The following is a 10,850-nucleotide window of genomic DNA, read 5'->3' as shown; positions in this document are numbered from 1 at the left end:
GACTCATTGCACAAGTTAATTTCACTGCATCGGTAGTATGGTTTACATTGCATTAACCTGATTAATCATCATGATATTGTTTGCCATTATGCTTATGTTTGTTGTGAGCTTGCAAGTACATTCAATGTACTAACCTGGCATGTCATGCCAGATTTCAGGAAAGTCGTATCAGATCAGAGAGCTTCTCGTGTCTAGATCGTGTCCACATCGATGTCCCTGTGCTATGGAGTTCCACTTCGTCGTCGTTCCGCTGCCGCGTAGTTATCGTGATCGAGGCCCCTTCATGTTCATTAAATAATGTACATATTGTTCAACCGCACCATGTGTGCCGCTTGGCCTCGCTACATGATGTAATATCAACCTATGTTTCTGCTAGTATCAATAAAGTGGTTGTTTTCTGTACCAAGTTGTTGTGTGTTGCCAGAAGACTTGATCTCTGGGCTGGCAATGCAAGGTAAACCGGTTGCTCTGAGCCGGGGTGCCACATCATTGTTATCATGGGTTATGTGATTTGGGTGCTAGTGTGAGTGCTATCTCGTTTACTTTGTATCAAGAAATTATGAATGATATGGCACCTGCTGAGATAGAAGATACTGATGTTACTATTAAACCCACGAATAGAGACACTATTACACCACTTGGGATTGTTAGAGATGTTGAAGTCTTGTGCGGGAAAATAAAATACCCTACTGATTTTCTAGTTCTTGGTTCCCTACAAGATGATTTTTGTCCCATTATATTTGGGAGACCTTTCTAGAATACGGTGAATGCTAAGATAGATTGTGAGAAAGGAACTATTAGTGTAAGTTTTGGTGATGTGACTCATGAGTTTAATTTCTCCAAATTCCATAGACAACTGCTACTTATTGAGCTTGCATTGTTTTTCCCTCGAAGAGGAAAGGATGATGTAGCAAAGTAGAGATAAGTATTTCCCTCAGTTAAGAACCAAGGTATCAATCCAGTAGGAGGTATAAGCAAGTCCCCAATAGATGCACCTGCACAAACTAACAAACACTTGCACACAACGCGAAAAAGGGGTTGCCAATCCCTTCACGGTCACTTGCAAGGGTGAGATCTGATATAGATAGATATAAAAGATAAATAAAAGTGTAAAATAAAGTAAATATAAATAAAGTGCAGCAAGGTACTTTTGTATTTTTGGTTTTATAGATATGAAAATATATGATGATAAATAGACCCGGGTGCCATAGTTTTCACTAGAGGCTTCTCTCTTGAAAGAAACATACGGTGGGTGAACAAATTACTATTGAGCAATTGATAGAAAATGCATAGTTATGATGACATCTAAGGCATGATCATGAATATAGGCATCACGTCCATGACAAGTAGACCAAAATGATTCTGCGTCTACTACTATTACTCCACACATCGACCGCTATCCAGCATGCATCTAGTGTATTAAGTTAACAAGAACGAAGTAACACTTTAAACAAGATGACATGATGTAGAGGGATAAACTCAAGCAACATGATATATACTCCACACATCGACTGCTATCCAGCATGCATCTAGTGTATTAAGTTATCAAGAACGGAGTAACCCTTTAAGCAAGATGACATGATGTAGAGGGATAAACTCAAGCAATATGATATAAACCCCATATTTTTATCCTTAATGGAAACAATACAATACGTTCATCGCTCCCCTTCTGTCACTAGGTGAGGACACCGCAAGATTGGACCCATCACAAAGTAGCTCTCCCATTGCAAGATAGATCAATCTAGTCAGCCAAACCAAATCAATAGATTGGAGAGAAATACAAAGTATCTTAATCATGCACAAAAGAGTTTAGATGAGACTCAAATAATATTCATAGATAATCTGATCATAAATCCACAATTCATCATATCTCAACAAATGCACCACAAAATAAGATTACATCCAATATAACTCCAAGAACATCAACGAGAACATTGTATTGAAGATCAAAGAGAGAGAAGAAGCCATCTAGCTACTAGCTATGGACCCATAGGTCTGTGGTAAACTACTCACAAATCATAGGAAGGGCAACAAGGTTGATGTAAAAGCCATCCATGCTACCTCTTGAGCATCCGTTGGTTTTCCCTTGAAGAGGAAATGGTGATGCAGCAAAGTAGCGTAAGTATTTCCCTCAGTTTTTGAGAACCAAGGTATCAATCCAGTAGGAGACTTCACACAAATCATCTAGTACCCACACAAACAATCAAGAACCTTGCAACCAACGCGATAAAGGGGTTGTGAATCCCTTCACGGCCACTTGCAAAAGTGAGATCTGATAAAGATAATAAGATAAATATTGTTGGTATTTTTGTTGTATAGATTGGAGAATAAAGATTGCAAAATAAATAGTAAACTATAATTATATCTCGGAAACTTGTATGATGTAAAGTAGACCCGGGGGCCATAGGTTTCACTAGTGGCTTCTCTCATGATAGCATATATTATGGTGGGTGAACAAATTACTACCGAGCAATTGATACAATAATGCATAGTTACGAGAATATCTAGGAATGATCATGAACATAGGCATCACGTCCATGTCAAGTAGACTGAAACGATTCTGCATCTACTACTATTACTCCACATATCGACTGCTATCCAGCATGCATCTAGAGTATTAAGTTCATAAGAACAGAGTAACGCATTAAGCAAGATGACATGATGTAGAGGGATAAACTCAAGCAATATTATATAAACCCCATATTTTTATCCTCGATGGCAACAATACAATACATGTCGGTTCCCTTCCTGTCACTGGGATCGAGCACCGCAAGATTGAACCCAAAGCTAAGCACTTCTCCCATTGCAAGAAAGATCAATCTAGTAGGCCAAACCAAACTGATAATTCGAAGAGACTTGCAAAGATATCAAGTCATGCATATAAGAATTCAGAGAAGAATCAAATATTGTTCATAGATAATCTTGATCATAAACCCACAATTCATCGGATCTCGGCAAACACACCACAAAAAGTATTACATCGAATAGATCTCCAAGAACATCGAGGAGGACTTTGTATTGAGAACCAAAGAGAGAGAAGAAGCCACCTAGCTAATAACTATGGACCCGAAGGTCTGTGGTAAACTACTCACACTTCATCATAGAGGCTATGGTGTTGATGTAGCAGCCCTCCGTGATCGAATCCCCCTCCGGTAGATCACTGGAAAAGGCCCCAAGATGGGATCTCATGGGTACAGAAGGTTGCGGTGCTGGAAAAGTGGTTTCGTGGCTCCCCTGGATGTTTTCAGGGTATAAGAGTATATATAGGCGAAAGAAGTAGGTCGGCGGAGCTACGAGGGGCCCATGAAGGTGGGGGCACGCCTACCCCCTGGGCGCGCTTTCTTGCCTCGTGGACGCGTCGTTGTGTCTCTGACTTCCACTCCAAGTCTCCTGGATTGCGTTCATTCGAAGAAAGATCATCGCGAATGTTTCATTCCGTTTGGATTCCGTTTGATATTCCTTTTCTGCGAAACACTAAAATAGGCAAAAAAACAGCAACTGGCATCCGGTTAATAGGTTAGTCCCAAAAATAATATAAAAGAGCATATTAAAGCCTATTGAACATCCAAAACAGATAATATACTAGGATGGAACGATCAAAAATTATAGATACGTTGGAGACGTATCAGCATCCCCAAGCTTAATTCCAGTTCGTCCTCGAGTTGGTAAATGATAAAAACAGAATATTTGACGTGGAATGCTACCTAACATAATTTTCAATGTAATTCTATTTATTGTGGAATGAATGTTTAGATCCATAAGATTCAAAACAAAAGTTTAATATTGACATAAAAATAATAATACTTCAAGCATACTAATAAAGCAATCATGTCTTCTCAAAATAACATGGCCAAAGAAAGTTATCCCTACAAAATCATATAGTCTGGCTATGCTCTATCTTCATCACACAAAGTATTTAATCCAGCACAACCCCGATGACGAGCCAAGCAATTGCTTCATACTTTGATGTTCTCAAACCTTTTCAACTTTCACGCAATACATGAGCGTGAGCCATGGACATAGCACTATAGGTGGAATAGAATGGTGGTTGTGGAGAAGACAAAATGGAGAAGATAATCTCACATCAACTAGGCGTATCAATGGGCTATGGAGATGCCCATCAATAGATATCAATGTGAGTGAGTAAGGATTGCCATGCAACGGATGCACTAGAGCTATAAGTGTATGAAAGCTCAACAAAAGAAACTAAGTGGGTGTGCATCCAACTTGCTTGCTCACAAAGACCTAGGGCATTTTGAGGAAGCCCGTCATTGCAATATACAAGCCAAGTTCTATAATGAAAATTCCCACTAGTATATGAAAGTGACAAAATAAGAGACTCTCTATCATGAAGATCATGGTGCTACTTTGAAGCACAAGTGTGGAAAAAGGATAGTAACATTGTCCCTTCTATTTTTCTCTCATTTTTTTGGTGGGATTCTTTGGTCTCTTTTATTTATTTATTCATCCGGAGTCTCATCCCGACTTATGGGGGAATCATCGTCTCCATCATCCTTTCCTCACATGGGAGAATGCTCTAACAATGAAGATCATCACACTTTTATTTACTTACAACTCAAGAATTACAACTCGGTACTTAGAACAAATATGACTCTATGTGAATGCCTCCGGCGGTGTACCGGGATATGCAATGAATCAAGAGTGACATGTATGAATGATGAATGGTGGCCTTGCCACAAATACGATGTCAACTACATGATCATGCAAAGCAATATGACAATGATGGAGCGTGTCATAATATACGGAACGATGGAAAGTCGCATGGCAATATATCTCGGAATGGCTATGGAAATGCCATAATAGGTAGGTATGGTGGCTGTTTTGAGGAAGGTATATGGTGGGTGTATGATACCGGCGAAAGGTGTGCGGTATTAGAGAGGCTAGCAATGGTGGAAGGGTGAGAGTGTGTATAATCCATGGACTCAACATTAGTCATGAAGAACTCACATACTTATTGCAAAAATCTATTAGTTATCGAAACGAAGTACTATGCGCATGCTCCTAGGGGGGTAGATTGGTAGGAAAAGACCATCGCTCGTCCCCGACCGCCACTCATAAGGAAGACAGTCAATAAATAAATCATGCTCCGACTTCATCACATAACGGTTCACCATACGTGCATGCTACGGGAATCACAAACTTTAACACAAGTATCTCTAAAATTCACAACTACTCAACTAGCATGATTCTAATATCACCATCTTCATATCTCAAAACAATCATAAGGAATCAAACTTCTCAGAATATTCAATGCACTTTATATGATAGTTTTTATTATACCTATCTTGGATGCTCATCATATTAGGACTAATTTTATAGCCAAAGCAAATTACCATGCTGTTCTAAAAGACTCTCAAAATAATATAAGTGAAGCATGAGAGATCAATAATTTCTATAAAATAAAACCACCACCGTGCTCTAAAAATATATAAATGAAGCACTAGAGCAAAATTATCTAGCTCAAAAGATATAAGTGAAGCACATAGAGTATTCTAATAATTTCCGATTCATGTGTGTCTCACCAAAAGGTGTGTACAGCAAGGATGATTGCGGTTAACTAAAAAGCAAAGACTCAAATCATACAAGACGCTTGAGGGAGTCCTGGATTAGGGGGTCTCCGGACAGCAGGACTATATCCTTTGGCCAGACTGTTGGACTATGAAGATACGAGATTGAAGACTTCGTCCCGTGTCCGGATGGGACTCTACTTGGCGTGGAAGGCAAGCTAGGCGATACGGATATGCATATCTCCTCCTTTGTAACCGACCTTGTGTAACCCTAGCCTCCTTCGGTGTCTTTATAAACCGGAGGGTTTTAGTCCGTAGGACAACATACAATCATACCATAGGCTAGCTTCTAGGGTTTAGCCTCTCTGATCTCGTGGTAGATCAACTCTTGTACTACTCATATTATCAAGAATAATCAAGCAGGACGTAGGGTTTTACCTCCATCAAGAGGGCCCGAACCTGGGTAAAACATCGTGTCCCCTGCCTCTTGTTACCATCCACCTTAGACGCACAGTTCGGGACCCCCTACCCGAGATCCGCCGGTTTTGACACCGACATTGGTGCTTTCATTGAGAGTTCCTCTGTGTTGTCATCATTAGGCTTGATGGCTCCTTCGATCATCGATAGCGATGCAGTCCAGGGTGAGACTTTCCTCCCCGGACAGATCTTTGTATTCGGCGGCTTAGCACTGCGGGCCAACTCGCTTGGCCATCTGGAGCAGATCGAGAGTTACGCCCCTGGCCATCAGGTCAGATCTGGAAATTTGAACTACACAACCGACATCCACGGAGACTTGATCTTCGACGAATTCGAGCCCTTGCCGAGTGCGCCGCACGGTCACGATGAGCACGATTTAGCTCTACCATTGGACAGTGTTCGGGAGATCGCACCGGCGACCGCTCCGACCCTCAATTCGGAGCCAATTGCGCCATCCAGGGACGGGTGGATAGACCCCGCCACGGAGGCTGCATTCTCATCGGCAATCGAGCCGAGTATCGACCTTACCCTTCACGAGAGCCGTGATGCCAAACTGCCGGATTCTTCCCCTGCCACAGACTCCGAACCGCCTGCGCCCGTGCCAATCGAATCCGACTGGGTGCCGATCATGGAGTTCACCTCCGCGGATATCTTTCAGCACTCGCCCTTCGGCGACATACTGAACTCATTAAGGTCTCTCTCCCTGTCAGGAGAGTCCTGGCCAAACTATGTCCGGCAGGATTGGGATGCGGATGACGAAGAAATTCGCCGCCCACCCACCACCCACTTAGTAGCCACTGTCGACGATTTGACCGACATGCTCTACTTCGACTCCGAAGACATTGACGGTATGGACGACGATGCAGGAGACGAACAGGAACCACTGCCCATAGGGCACTAGACGCCCACTTCATCATATGATGTATACATGGTGGACGCACCCAAAGAAAACAACGACGAAGAGCGGAAGGACGCATCAAAGGGTTGTTCCCTTGATAAGCAATCAAAGCGGCAGCGTAAGCGCCGCTCCAAATCCCGCCTCGGCAGAAATAGTGATCATATAAACCCAGCGATAGAGCAAGGTGAGCCAGCGGACGACAAACACGGCATTGAACCATCGTCTGACCATAGCAACATGGAGAATCAAACCAAACAACCCGACTCCGTCGAAGATAACAGTCCGGATAACATCACACCGGACAGGCACCCGGAGTAACAGAATACCCATAAAAGGCTTGTTGCCACTGCGAGGAGTCTAAAAAAGCAGAAGCAAAGGCTCAGGGCTGCACAAGACACACTTAGAATCAGATGGAGTGAAGTACTCAACACTGCAGTGAAGTACGGCGGTAATCGCCACACCAAGGGCTACCCGAAGCGAAAGCTGCTACCTGAATTTGATGAGGAGGCCTTAGATCCCCTGCAATCAAAAAACAAAATGGCCATCCGGTCGGATAGACGACCTCGTGGCCAACATAGAGCGGCAAACGACGCCGCACATAAGCCAGTACGCGATCCACATGAGGGCTCGCATCAAAAGGACAGCGCAACCAGATCCATCTACGGGCCACGCAAGCGCGCTTTGGCACGCAATGCAACATAACAAACATCCCAACACCTCGGTACACCCAAATACAGGGGTGCTGCACACCCCCTATGTTTCACCGATGAGGTGCTGGACCATGAATTTCCAGAGGGATTCAAACCCGTAAACATAGAGGCGTACGACGGAATGACAGACCCTGGGGTCTGGATTGAGGACTACATCCTCCATATCCATATGGCTCAAGGAGATGATATCCACGCCATCAAGTACTTACCCCTCAAGCTCAAAGGGCTAGCTCGGCACTGGCTTATAAGCCTCCCCGAAAACTCCATTGGAAGTTGGGAAGAGCTCGAAGACGCTTTTCGGGCAAATTTTCAAGGGACCTATGTCCGACCTCCGGATGCAGACGATTTAAGTCATATAACTCAACAGCCTGGAGAGTCAGCCCGAAAGCTTTGGAACAGGTTTCTCACTAAAAAGAACCAAATAGTCAACTATCCAGACGCCGAAGCCTTAGCAGCTTTCAAACACAGCGTTCGAGACGAATGGCTTGCCAGACACCTCGGCCAAGAAAAGCCGAGAACAATGGCAGCATTAACAAGCCTCATGACCCGCTTTTGCGCGGGCGAGGATAGCTGGTTAGCCCGATGCAGCACCAGCGACCCAAGTACATCCGAAGTCAGGGACGAAAACGGGAAACCACGGCGCAGCAAAAACAAAGCGCCGAAATAAAGAAGACAGCCCGAAGAGCATGGCGGTAAACGCCAGATTCAGAAGCTCTCGGCCAGGTCAGCAAAAGCTGCCCTCCAAAGGCAACAGAGACAAACTGTCCAGCCTAAACAAGATTCTGGATAAAATATGTCAGATCCACAGCACCCTCGATAAACTTGCAAACCATACCCATAGAGAATGTTGGGTCTTCAAGCAGTCCGGCAAGCTCAACGCCGAACACAAGGGGCAGGATACACCAAGCGAAGACGAGGACGAGCCTCGCAAGCAAAGCACTGGGGAACAGAAGAAATTCCCACCAGAAGTCAAAACAGTAAACGTGTTACACATGACAAAGGGGAGAAACAAAGCGGCACTCCTAGAGACACATGCCCCAGGGCCTATCACCGTGGAGTTCTGCCACTGGTCATCCCAACCGATCACCTTTGACCATCGGGATTACTCGGCAAGTATCCGGCGTGCAGGATGGGTTGCCTTGGTGTTAGACCCGATAATTGACGGATACCATTTCACACGAGTCTTGATGGACAGCGGCAGTAGTTTAAACCTGATATATCAGGACACAGTCCGCAAAATGGGGATAGACCCAACAAAAATTAGCCATAGCAATACTACCTTTAAAGCAGTAACGCCAGGCCCAGAAGCCCATTGCACGGGCTCCCTGCTACTAGAGGTTACATTCGGCTTCCCCGATAACTTCTGCAGCGAAAATTTAACCTTCCACATCGCTCCGTTCCAAAGTGGCTATCAAGCACTACTCGGACGCGAAGCTTTCGCTCGCTTTAACGCAATACCGCATTACGCTTCCCTCATGCTTAAGATGCCCAGTCCATGTGGCATCATTACAGTAAATGAAAATATTGAGCGCTCCTTGCACGCGGAAGACCGTGCGGCTGCCTTGGTAGCCGCACACTAATGGCCTCACCAACTAAAGCATCTGACAGGTCGTTAAGACCACGGACACGGTTGGACGAGTCCGGTGCAGCTATATGTAATTGATACAGGTTTGATGGCTATACCCCTATTACAATACAAGGGGCTCAACATGCGCAAACAAGTGGCAATCAAGCTCAACCTTACACATTCTGAACTATATATTGTTTATTTAGTATAACTTACCTTTTGCACGGCAAATTTTCAATTAAGTTCCTCTCTTTTTCAGATGACCATCGTGCTACACCCGTCCAGAATACGGCACAACGGAGACACAGGCGCAGAGGTGCAGCAGGGACCCGTTCCAAGGATTCTTTTTAGATTAAGATCCTGCGTAAACCTTTTTTACTGTCTCTTGCTGATACACATCCCTCAGATTCTCAGTACAATTGAGAAGGATGCTGACGTATTGGCATGTGGCCACGTCAGAATATTGCACGTACCTGGACACTAGGGGCTTATTACAAAGGGCACTGTTTAGGCCTGATTTACATCCTAAAGACAGAATACCTTAGGGAGTGTTCGGCATCGCGAGTTTGGCCTTATATGCATCAGCTCCGAATCATGTCTTTGGTCAAATGTTGGGTTTGCCCGGCTCCTGTGTTTTGCTGCCTTACGTTCCGCTCTATCGGCTAAGGCGGCACTAGGAGAACTACTGCGGTTGTGCCCTGGTTCATCCGGACGAGCACCTCAGTAGAGAAAGCCGAAAACTGACTATCATGATATAGCGTGAGACTGGTCAACCACTTGATGACCTAGTGGAATCTTCAGGATTCCTCCTCCTTAAACGAAGGGCCGTTTCCCGGCCAGGCATGTACGCGCCCCGAATCCGGATGAGGCGGAGCCACCAGGGGCTATATAGTAGCCCCGCTGTCAAACTCCTCTGGCTAAGTGAAAGTGTTAAAGCATTATAGTCCGATTGCCTAGTTCGTTGTGCTATCACCTCCTTAATGGACCAAGACGTTGGATCAAGAGTGAACATGCGTCTTCTGCGAACACCCCCGCATTATATGTGTGGGGGCTGAAGCCGACGACTGCCATCTTTCAGGTTATATACATATATACATAAACGGCCGCATAAGAGGCATCATAGTACTTTCGGGCAAAAGTATAAATACAGCCCTGATAAACTCAATAAAACATTGTTTGTACAATGGGACTACATGTCACTGGAAAATAATATTCTTCGAGCACTGAGCCTCTATCGAATGAGCGCCTTCAAGGACTTCTTCAAAGTAGTGCTCGGCAGCCACTCGGCCTATGGCCGAACCCTGCGCCGCAATAGTGGTGGCCTCCATCTCCGCCCAGTATGTTTTGACACGGGCAAGGGCCATCCGTGCACCTTCTATGCATGCTGATCTCTTTACAGCATCAATGTGTGGCACAACACCAAGGAATTGTTGCACTAAGCTAAAGTAGCTATTCGGCCTTGGCCCTCCTGGCCACAAATGATCCACAATGGACCTCATGGCAAGTCCGGATAATCTATGGAGCTCGGCCCAACCGGTCAATCGCTCATTCAGCAACAGCGGATGGACTGGAGCGTGAAACTATGACCAGAATAGGTTCTCCACTTCAGGACCTTTCTGATCCTTGAAGTACTCAGCCGCATCGGCAGCACTTGTAGCCAAATCCATGTA

This window comes from Triticum aestivum, chromosome 1A (genome assembly GCF_018294505.1).
Source record: "Triticum aestivum cultivar Chinese Spring chromosome 1A, IWGSC CS RefSeq v2.1, whole genome shotgun sequence".
Classification (NCBI taxonomy): Eukaryota; Viridiplantae; Streptophyta; class Magnoliopsida; order Poales; family Poaceae; genus Triticum; species Triticum aestivum.
This window is presented reverse-complemented; position numbering follows the sequence as displayed.